Source organism: Prenolepis imparis, unplaced genomic scaffold (assembly GCF_030444845.1).
Source record: "Prenolepis imparis isolate NDT839.2.m4 unplaced genomic scaffold, iyPreImpa1.0 SCAF_7, whole genome shotgun sequence".
NCBI classification, from domain to species: Eukaryota; Metazoa; Arthropoda; class Insecta; order Hymenoptera; family Formicidae; genus Prenolepis; species Prenolepis imparis.
This window is the reverse complement of record NW_028141165.1, coordinates 16332711-16343150: the sequence shown is the minus strand read 5'-3', so window position 1 is coordinate 16343150 and position 10440 is coordinate 16332711. Positions and strand designations below refer to the sequence as shown.

Below are 10440 nucleotides of genomic sequence, written 5' to 3'. Positions count from 1 at the left end.
ATGAAGATCACTTTCAATTTCTTAAATGGAACCTACTATTTTTTATTGCATTTTCTTATCTCGAGAGCTTTCCAAAATATTATAATAAAATATGAATAATGAAAATTACATTGGCTATGCGAGCCAAACGTGGATATCAGTACGTATACTTATAATGAAATTAATTTTTTCGTTGGAATTTAATTCATTGTGCACGAGGCATTTTTACTTGGTACTTATGCCAAGACTTTATTTGGGAATAATCTCAATTCGAGATTTAATTTCCCGAATCCCCTCTAACCCCCCTACAGAATTATAGGCGTGAAAAATATAGATCCGAAAGTCGCTGAATCGAACCCGAGACCTTTCGCTTGCCGGGCGACTGAAGATTTAACAGGCATTGTTTATCAAGGCAGAGAAAAGTATAGAATCGAAGGGTCTGAATAGCTCAGATGGTGAGAGCAGTCGCCCGGCAAGCGAAAGGTCTCGGGTTCGATTCCTGATTCAGCGACTTTCGGATCTATATTTTTCTCGCCTATAATTCTGTAGGGGGGTTAGAGGGGATTCGGGAAATTAAATCTCGAATTGAGATTATTCCCAAATAAAGTCTTGGCATAAATACCAAGCAAAAATTCGTGCCTCGTGCACAATGAATTAAATTCCAACGAAAAAATTAATTTCATTGGAAGTATACGTACTGACATCCACGTTTGGCTCGCATAGCCAATATAATTTTCATTATTCATATTTGATATATAGCGAGCGTTTATAAATTCACATGGTTTATAATAAAATGTTTTTCTATTAAGTATTTTTCGAGTTATGAGGCTTGAAGTTAACAATTTTTTGTTATAAAATGTAAAATATCTTGCAAAATATTTAGTTTTCGGTAATCTTACCTTTAATAGTTTTATGCGCGGAATAATGAGACCAATCAATTTGTGTAAAAAAAACATAATTGTTTTCAAAAAATTTATGTAATTTGCAACATGCAGCTGCGTTCTTTTTCTTAAAAGCAACTGTGTTTTCTTTATACCAATTGATTGGTCTCATTATTCTGTGCATAGAAGTATTAAGATAAGATTACCGAAAACTGAATGTTACACAAGATATTTTGCATTCTACGTCAAAATACTGTAAATTTCAAGTCTCGTAATTCAAAAACTTAATGAAAAAATATTTATTATAATGTTTTGGAAAGCTCTCGAGGTAAGCTACACGAATATGCAATAAAAAATGAAGATTTACATTTAAAAATTTCAAGGTGATCTTCATGTAATCTTGACAATGCTATTCACAAGGTCATAATAATACTACTATATAATGCGTCACTTAGGCCCTGCGCACAATAGAGAAAATATTATGAATAAATATTAAATATTAGGAATAAGAATTATTTTAAAATAATAAAATCAAAAAAACTCTAAAATAAAAATACAAATTCGAGTATAAAGAACTAGTAAGGGCTAATAAACTAGTAAGAATCCTTTATACCCCCTATTATATGGAAAATAACAGTAATTAAAAATATCTTTGAACGATTTCTAGATTTTCTAAATTTTCAGACTTTTTTCATTGATACCTTGTATTTTGAAAGAAAAGCAATTTCGGACTTATATTTATAGGACCTTTTTATAGATCATCTTCAATTTTTAATACTTATTTAGTAAACACTTTACATATTGTAGGTTTGTTTGTTATTTAGTATTAGTCTTTTTTTGACATCATTATTTAAGATCCATATATTTACCTAGCACTGAAAAATCAAGTTCGGCTATAATGCATAATTAAATAATTCATTTTTTTATTAATGTGTAAAAGCAATAAATTTGTTCTTAGAACAATAAATTAACAAAAAATTAGCACTTAATTATGCACTATAGCCAAACCCAATTTTTAATGGTAAATGTGCCAGGTTAATATAGGTTCATTTAAGTAGAATGGATACTTTAAATTTGCAAAAAAATAGGTCTTGAGAATCGATTGTAACAAATTATTTGATAAATAAATAACTTTTTGGTTTTGCGCTAATCTATATGCAAAGTTACAAAATTTTAAATGACACATTTTCTTAGTTTTTGGATTCACACACATACACACACACACACACACACAGTTTATAGAAAAAATAATTACAAACACATACAATTTAAATAAACTTTGATATTTACATTTGTTCTTGAGAAATTCATATAAAAGTTAATACTAAATAGTAAATTTATTTATATTTGTAAATTTATATATATTTTTATCTGTAAATTTATTTATATTTTTCGAACAATTTTTTTGAATTTAAAAGTATCCATTCTTTTTAAATGATGTTAGTGACAAAATATAAGTTATATTTTTTGGCGCAAGATTACCTTCAGGACTGACGTCTTCAAAATTTAGCGGTTTTTGAAGCAGAAGTAGCGGTAATAGCATAAGTTATCATACAAAAAGGCTACTGTGCGCCTGTAAAAAAAGGCTGTTGTGCGCCTATAAAAAACGGCTGCTGTGCGCCGATACAGAGCTGCTGTGCGCCTGTAAAAAGAAGCTGCTGTGCGCCTGTGAAAAACGAATTGCTTTGCAATATATAGCGCCAATATACTGCGCGATTGAGAAGCGCGGCTACTGCGTACTTATAATAAAAGAATATATAAAACAATTTGTCTTCATTATATATATACAAAATGTGTCTTGAAACAAAGAAGCATATGGTTCTATCCTCTAAAGAAAAAGATATAATTATTCAAGGTGAATGGTTAACTGACATGCATATGGAACATTTCGGTCGTCTTTTACAAAATTGTTCAGATTTTAGACCTGTCGAAACCTGGCGAGTGCAATGTCTCGATACGATTCAATCTATGCCAGTAGATAAAAAACATATACAAATATTGCATAGTTCATCGAGTCCATTTGATGGACACTGGGTATGCAGTTATTATGACACGAAAGATATATTCATTTATGATTCTTTAAATTCTAAGAAATTACATGAGCATCATAAGCAATTCTTAACAAGATTATTTCCAATATATAATTTTGAAAAACGTCGTGTAAAATTTCCTACTGTGCAACGTCAACCAAACTGTAACGATTGTGGTGTTTTTGCAATAGCTTTTGCGATTTCATTGTTATTTAATATTAAACTTGAAAAAGTAAAATATGATCATAGTTTGATGCGTCTGCATTTGCTAAAAATTTTTGAAACAAATGTAATTGAGCATTTTCGTCAAGATTTACAATATAATACTCAAAAAATATTTCCATTAGCAGTAATAAGAGCAAAAGAGATTGACGCTGCTCGTGTACGTAAGAGACGTCAATATGAGACACATCAAAAATTAAAATCAAAGGAAATTTTCGACATTGCTCAAACTAAAAAAGCTTTGAATAATAGTCAGTTGGAAACAAAATGCATTTCAAATCAATGTTTAGAAACATTAAATAATCTTAATATTGAACAAATTAATAAATATTCTTCAGATGATAAAGAAAATAAAATTTACGATATAAATAAAAATTTTGGAAATAAATGTATTCAATATCAATATGAAAATAATGTACAATTAGAAGATATCAAAAAGGAAAGAATCAAATATAATTTGGAAAATCAAGATAAAAAAGAACAGATTTTATATTTAAAAGAAAGTCAAAATTTAGAAAATAGTACTAATTTAGAAAATAATTGTGTTAAAATGTCGCAGCAATATGCACAAGATTTGGAGAATAAACGCGCTAAAAAGCGGCAGCTATATGCACGGAATTTGGAAAATAATCGCGCTAAAATGCGGCAGTTATACGCACAGAATTTGGAATATAATCGCGCTAAAATGCGACATCGATATGCAGAAGATTTTGAAAATAATCGCGCTAAAAAACGACAGCGATATGCAGAAGATTTTGAAAATAATCGCGCTAAAAAGCGACAGCGATATGCAAAAAATTTGAAAAATCAATATAAACAAGATTCACAAAATAATTGTGTTAAAAAGGAAAATCAACAGAAGCAATATTCTAAAATAAGCACAAAATCTGTACCTACAATTAAAAATTTCAATTTTTCAAAACAAGTTATTAAAAAATATAAAAAAATTTTATCGAAAACTCTATAAAATTTCGTCTCATTCTTTAGAAATAATTATAAAAAATATTACAGAGAAACTCAATATTAAAGGTCATATTGAAAAACGACTAAAAACCGAAAAAATCGTAAGATGGTGTATGTATATTAGGAACAATCTTGTTCGCAATTTATACAAATTGTTAGCTTTAATTAAAAAGAAATCAGAAGTAAGTTTGACACTTGTCGCTGAATGTTCTACAATTGAAGAAAAAATAAATGTGTTATGTGGCGAATCTAGACATACAGCTTCATCCGAAAATTATTTTATTGATTCTACATATCATCATGTAACTTCAAAAGAACCTTTGGATACGAAAAAAGAAATTCTGAATATATTACCGTTAATAAAAAATGTAACTTCATTTCGATGAAGAGACAATCTTTGGTAATAGATACGAAAGGATAAGTTGTGAATATATTACCGTTACAAGAATCACTAGCAAAATCTTGGTTGTACAATAGTTCATGTAAAATTGATCCGTCTTTAATTGATCGTTATCAAAAGTTCATGCAAACTATAGATAAATGTACTTTAAAAAATGTACCAGAATTGATACAAAACCTTCATAGATGTACTATAAAAACCTCAAATGAGAAATTGGGTCATACGCGTAGCTGTCATATTGATTTAACACTTTGTAAAGGAATGTTTCTTCCAGTTCAATTATTATCGCCTCATTTTCCAAAAGTAAGATATATTAAGTGTTTAATTTATCAAATGACAGCTTTTTATCGAAAGCTTTTATCGAAAAATCTCGATAAAGCATTAACTCATGCTGATTTAAACGCATTAAATGAAATTGTAACTTCTGCACAAGAAAAAGCAGATATATACAAACATCAACAGACAGATACAATTCTGAGTGATGATGATATTTTCTCAAAATATCATGAAGCATTTAAAGCTTTAACTAAACGTTCAGAAGACACACCACGGCATATTTGCGTATCATGTGAGAGATTGTGTTATAAAAAAAATTTATTTAAAGTTAGTAATATTCAAGTACAAATAGACATTCAAATTTGGAGAGATTTAATGGCACATGTTCAACAACAAAAAATTAATGCAGAATATATGTATATGTAATTATTGTGCAGGCAAATTTCGTAAAGGTCTAATACTTGCATATTGCATTTTGAATAATCTCTTTACAAATGTTGTGCCCGAAGTAATATCATCTCTTAAACATTTAAAAAAATTCTCTCATCTCTTAACACATTTAAAAAAAATCTTATACAAAGAGCTAAAGCATTTCAAACTATTCTCAAAATGGAAACTGTTATGAATAAAAAGTTGCCTCAAAGGCAAATGATACAAAAAGTTAAAGGTAGAACATTTCATTTACTACTTCCGTTACAGGAGACATGGAATAAATTATGTCATAATACTGATGCGATAAATATTAATCATGAATTATATATATTAGTTAGAGGTATTCCGACAAAATCAAAGATTATTTGGGAAGAGATGGTTAATGTTAAAAAAGTATTTGATGCTTTAACATGGTTAAAGCACAACAATGCTTTATACTCTCACATTATACTGCCAAATAATCATAATAAGTTGGAAAAGTTAGAAAATTTAGTATTCCAAGTGGAAGAGATAGAAAATAATACAGAAGCAATATTAAATGACAACTCTGAATTATCAAATAATTTGATAAAAGAGACAAAAAATGATATAGAAGAAATATTAGAAGATCCACAAAAAGCAATGTTAACTCAGGTTACTGACGAAAATGATGGCTATTACGAGCAATATACTATCGATCCCTTATATGAAAAAAAGCAAATAAAACTGCGACAAGTTTATATCAAATGTTAAAAATTCAGGATTTGCCTTTGGATAATCGTGAAAAATGTTTAGATTTAATGTGTTTTCCAGATATATACCCATTTGGTATTAATTGACAACATGAGAATAGACCAGTTAAACTTTATGATCATGAATTTATTAAATGTCGTTTGACATCTAAACATCCACAATACAGATTAAATCAACAATATTTATTTTATTTATTGAACAATGCAAATATGCGTCAATTAAGTCATGGAATTTTTCATAAAATGAGTGTAACTAATCCGCGAGTTCGTTATACAGCTACAGAATATTTAGACGCAATATCGAAAGAATTGTTGGTATCTAATCTGAGTACAATATTTTCGACACTTCGAAATACGGAGCAATATTGGCGTAAACCGAGAAGTGATTTAAATTGTATGACGCAGCATTATGGGCCTGCGACATGGTTTTTAACATTAAATCCGAGTGAATGATTATGGGAAGATTTAGGTGAATATATTCGTGAAGTAAATGGATGGCATGACATTTCTTTATGCGTTAGCGTACTTGTTGCTAGAGATCCTATATCAACATCCAGGTTTCTTGATAATAAGTTTCGAGCAATGCTTGACTTTATTAACTCTAAAGATCATCCAATTGGAGAAGTAACGCATTATTTCTGGCGACGAGAATACCAAGATAGAGGTATACAGAATTTCCACTTATTAATTTGGATTAAAAATGCACCTATTTTTGGTGAATCTACTATTGAAGAAGTCTCTAAATTTATCTTACAACATATAAGTTGCAAAATGTCGGATCAAAATATTTCACCATTATTGTACAGGCGTGTTAATACGCATCAGCAACATATACATAACGATTATTGTCTTCGTTCTAAAAAAGTAGGACGTAAAGTTACTCGTCGGTGTCGTTTTGGATTTCCTCGACCTGTTACTGAAACTTTGAATATGAGAGATGTGGCAACTTCGATAGCAGGTAGAAAGCAATTGAAACATAAAAGTAGGCTTTATGATCTTCCTCGAACGGATAATGAAGTTAATATAAATGATTATAATCCTGTTCTTCTTACTGCATGGGAAGGTAATATGGATATACAATTTATTGGTGAAAAATCATCACTGCTTACCTGGTACATTACTAAATATATGAATAAAGCGAGAAAAAGTGAACTGTCCGATCCTATCCTTAATAAAAATAAAAACAAATCATTAGCGAGTTATCTTTGGAATATTGCATTGCGATTTACAAATAATAGAGAATGTGGAGCTCTCAAAGCTGCTGATACATTGTTAGGTATTTCTTTATATGGAACTGATCGAAATACATCAATCAAATGGTTAGATGTTAATCAAATACGATCTAGAAAATTAAAAAGTCACAGAGAAATTGAAGCTCTTGATGCTGAATCTACAGATATATTTTATCCATCTTTGATAGATAATCATTATCCACATAGACCAAACGAATTAGAAAATATGTCTCTTTATCAATTTGCACAGTGATACGATATCTCAAAGATCAAACCGAAAAATGAGGATATTGAATATTATAAAATAAGTAATGGTTATTATTTTAAACGGTGACAACGTGGATATCTTATAAATCATTATAGATATGATGTTAATACACAGCCGGAAAATTATTTCTTTTCGTTATTGCTTATGTTTAAACCATGGCGAAAATTAGAGGATCTTAGAAATGAATGCGAAACTTATGCTGAATCGTTTCACAAAGTAAAACTGCATCTTGTAGAAGCATTGCAATATCATGAAAGATTAGAAGAATTGCAAAAAGCATTTGAAACTGCAAAACAGTTAGTTCAACAATGTCTAGATGACAATTTAGAAAAACAACAATCTCAGAATGATCCTAAAAATCCGACAGGTGTTCAAAATATAGAGGCTGGTGAAGCAATACAAGATTTTAAAGACCTTGGTGATAAAGTAATTCGAGAAAATGATATATCTGAAATGATAGCAAAATTAAATATAGATCAAAAACGAGAATTCAATAAAGTTATCATTACTATAGAATCAGATAAATCGATTATATGTATTACGATTATATGTCACCGGAGAAGGTGGTACTCGAAAAAGTTTTTTAATCAAGACTATTAAATGCTGGATAAAACAAAATCTCAACAAAGATACTGCTGTAGCAGCACCTACTGGTATTGCAGCATTTAATATAGATGGTTTGACAGTTCATAGATTGCTTCAATTACCCGTTGAACATGGTCATACTCCTAAGTATAGACAACTATCTGATCATGTATTGAAACTTTTACGAGCAGATCTTAAAGATGTTATTCTTTTTGTAATTGATGAAGTGTCAATGATATCTAATTTTACTTTAATGTATATACATCTTCGATTGTCTGAGATATTTGACACTAGTGATTGCGATGATGGTTGGTTTGGTCAAAAGCATATTCTTTTATTCGGAGACTTGCTTCATTTACCTCCTGTACACGAAGATCCTATCTTTATGCATTTATCAGATAAAAAAATTGTTAAACATCTTGGTTCCTTAAATGCTATTAATGGACTACATTATTTGACTACGATGAATTGACAATCAATATGCGTCAGCAAGGAGATAATTCTTCGTGAGTTATTGTCGCGAATTCGTATCGGTTTAATGACAAAATCTGATTGTAAAATTTTAGAAAGTAGAAAAATATCTTTTAAAGATGAGTCTTTCGAATCTAGATTAAACGAATTATGTGATTTTATAAATAATTTATCATCGGACACTGTTTGTTTATTGTCTACTTGTAATATGTGTGATGTTCTTAATGATGCAATGTTAAGTCGTATTGTCTCCAAAGAAATATTATTAATTGCTGAAGACACGATTAATTGTGTTGCATATTTAAAAAAGAAAGCATTAAAAGTATTGTCAAATAACGATGATGATAATTCTAAAACAGCTGGACTTTCAAAACGAATTAAAATTAAAATTGGAGCAAAAGTTATGATTCGAAGTAATATCGATGCTAGTTTAGGTCTTATAAACGGTACAATTGCTAAAGTAATTTCAATTGTACAAGATACATCTACTAATTACGTAGAAAAAGTTAAACTTCTTTTACCATCAGGTTTAGAATATGAAATTGGAAGAGTAAGTGTTAAATTTGAGGTGGTAGATAGAGTGTATGTTATTAGAAAACAATTTCCATTATCTCTGAGTTACGGTATCACTATTCATAAAAGCCAAGGATTGAGTTTGCGAAGTGCAATTATGGACATCGGTAACTCTGTATTTAGTTGTGGTCAAATTTATGTTGCATTATCGCGAGTAACATCTCTAGAAGGATTACATTTAATTAATTACGATCCTTCATCAGTAATAGCTAGCGAAAAAGCTATTATTGAATATAATCGTTTAAAACAGATACACAATCGAAACGCAGAAATAATTACCATGTCAAAAGAACGCTATCGCAAAGTAAAAGATGTTTTATGGGCGTTGCCAAAAATAATTACTTCTGTTCAAAAATCAAGTTCAGATCAAACAGTTCGACGAAGTACTGCTTGGATCATACGTGGTTTCCAAAATACAGACAAAGTTTTATGCTATGCAAATGCAGTATTGCAATGTTTATTACATTTAAATGTTATTAGGCAACAGTTATTTAATTGTGATATATCAGATGTTTTACGTTTATTAATGCATCGATATGAATATGGAATGTCTAATTTAAATACATATGCAATACGGCAATGTTTAGGAGAATATTTTTCGAACACCGCGAAACGAAATGCATCCCATTTTCTTACGACTCTTTGTGAAAGATATGATTGTATAAGAAATTTGATAGAATATCAAGTTACTTCTACTAAATGATGCAAAACTTGTAGTAATACTAAAATTACTGTTAATAAGAATATTATTATTTCAATTCCTATTAATAATTTGAAAAATAAAAGTTATAATCTTAATGATTTATTAAATGTTACATTTTCACACTGGAATGTATTAGATAATGAATCATGTGAACATTGTACTGGAAATGATATAATATTTAAAAATGAAATAACATTGGCAAGAAAGATAGTTGTTATTCATTTAATAGTATTTTCACAAGATGATAAATTAATGAAAGTAGCACACAAATTAAACTTATGTGCTGTTCCAACAACTAAAGTATTAATAGCTGGACAATCATATAAGACGATGAATGCTATATTTCATCATAGTTCATGTATTGATAAAGGTCATTATATAAGTATGTGTAGAGAAGGTGTATCTAATATTTGGGTCGAAGTTGATGATGCGCAAGTTAAAAAAAAACAGTGGCCTAGAGGTGCTAAAGATGTTTATATAATATTTTTACAAAAGATGGCTAATAAATAATATATATAGGATATTATAAAATTATAAAGTTTATAAAATAAAGAAGCAGTTATATATCAAATTTTTAATTAAAAATACATTAGAAGCATAGAATGTAAATTACTGTAAGCAAAGAGGACCGTCATACAGAGTTTGTGAAAAGTGTGGAAACCCCTAAATAATTTTTGTAAAAATGAAAATATCA

At 29.2% G+C, this 10440-nt stretch overlaps 1 pseudogene; it reads left to right on the top strand.

Moving 5' to 3' along the window:
• The first annotated feature begins 5360 nt into the window (after nt 1-5360).
• Nucleotides 5361-10256, top strand: LOC145938320 (uncharacterized; annotated as a pseudogene).
• Nucleotides 10257-10440: the final 184 nt, after the last annotated feature.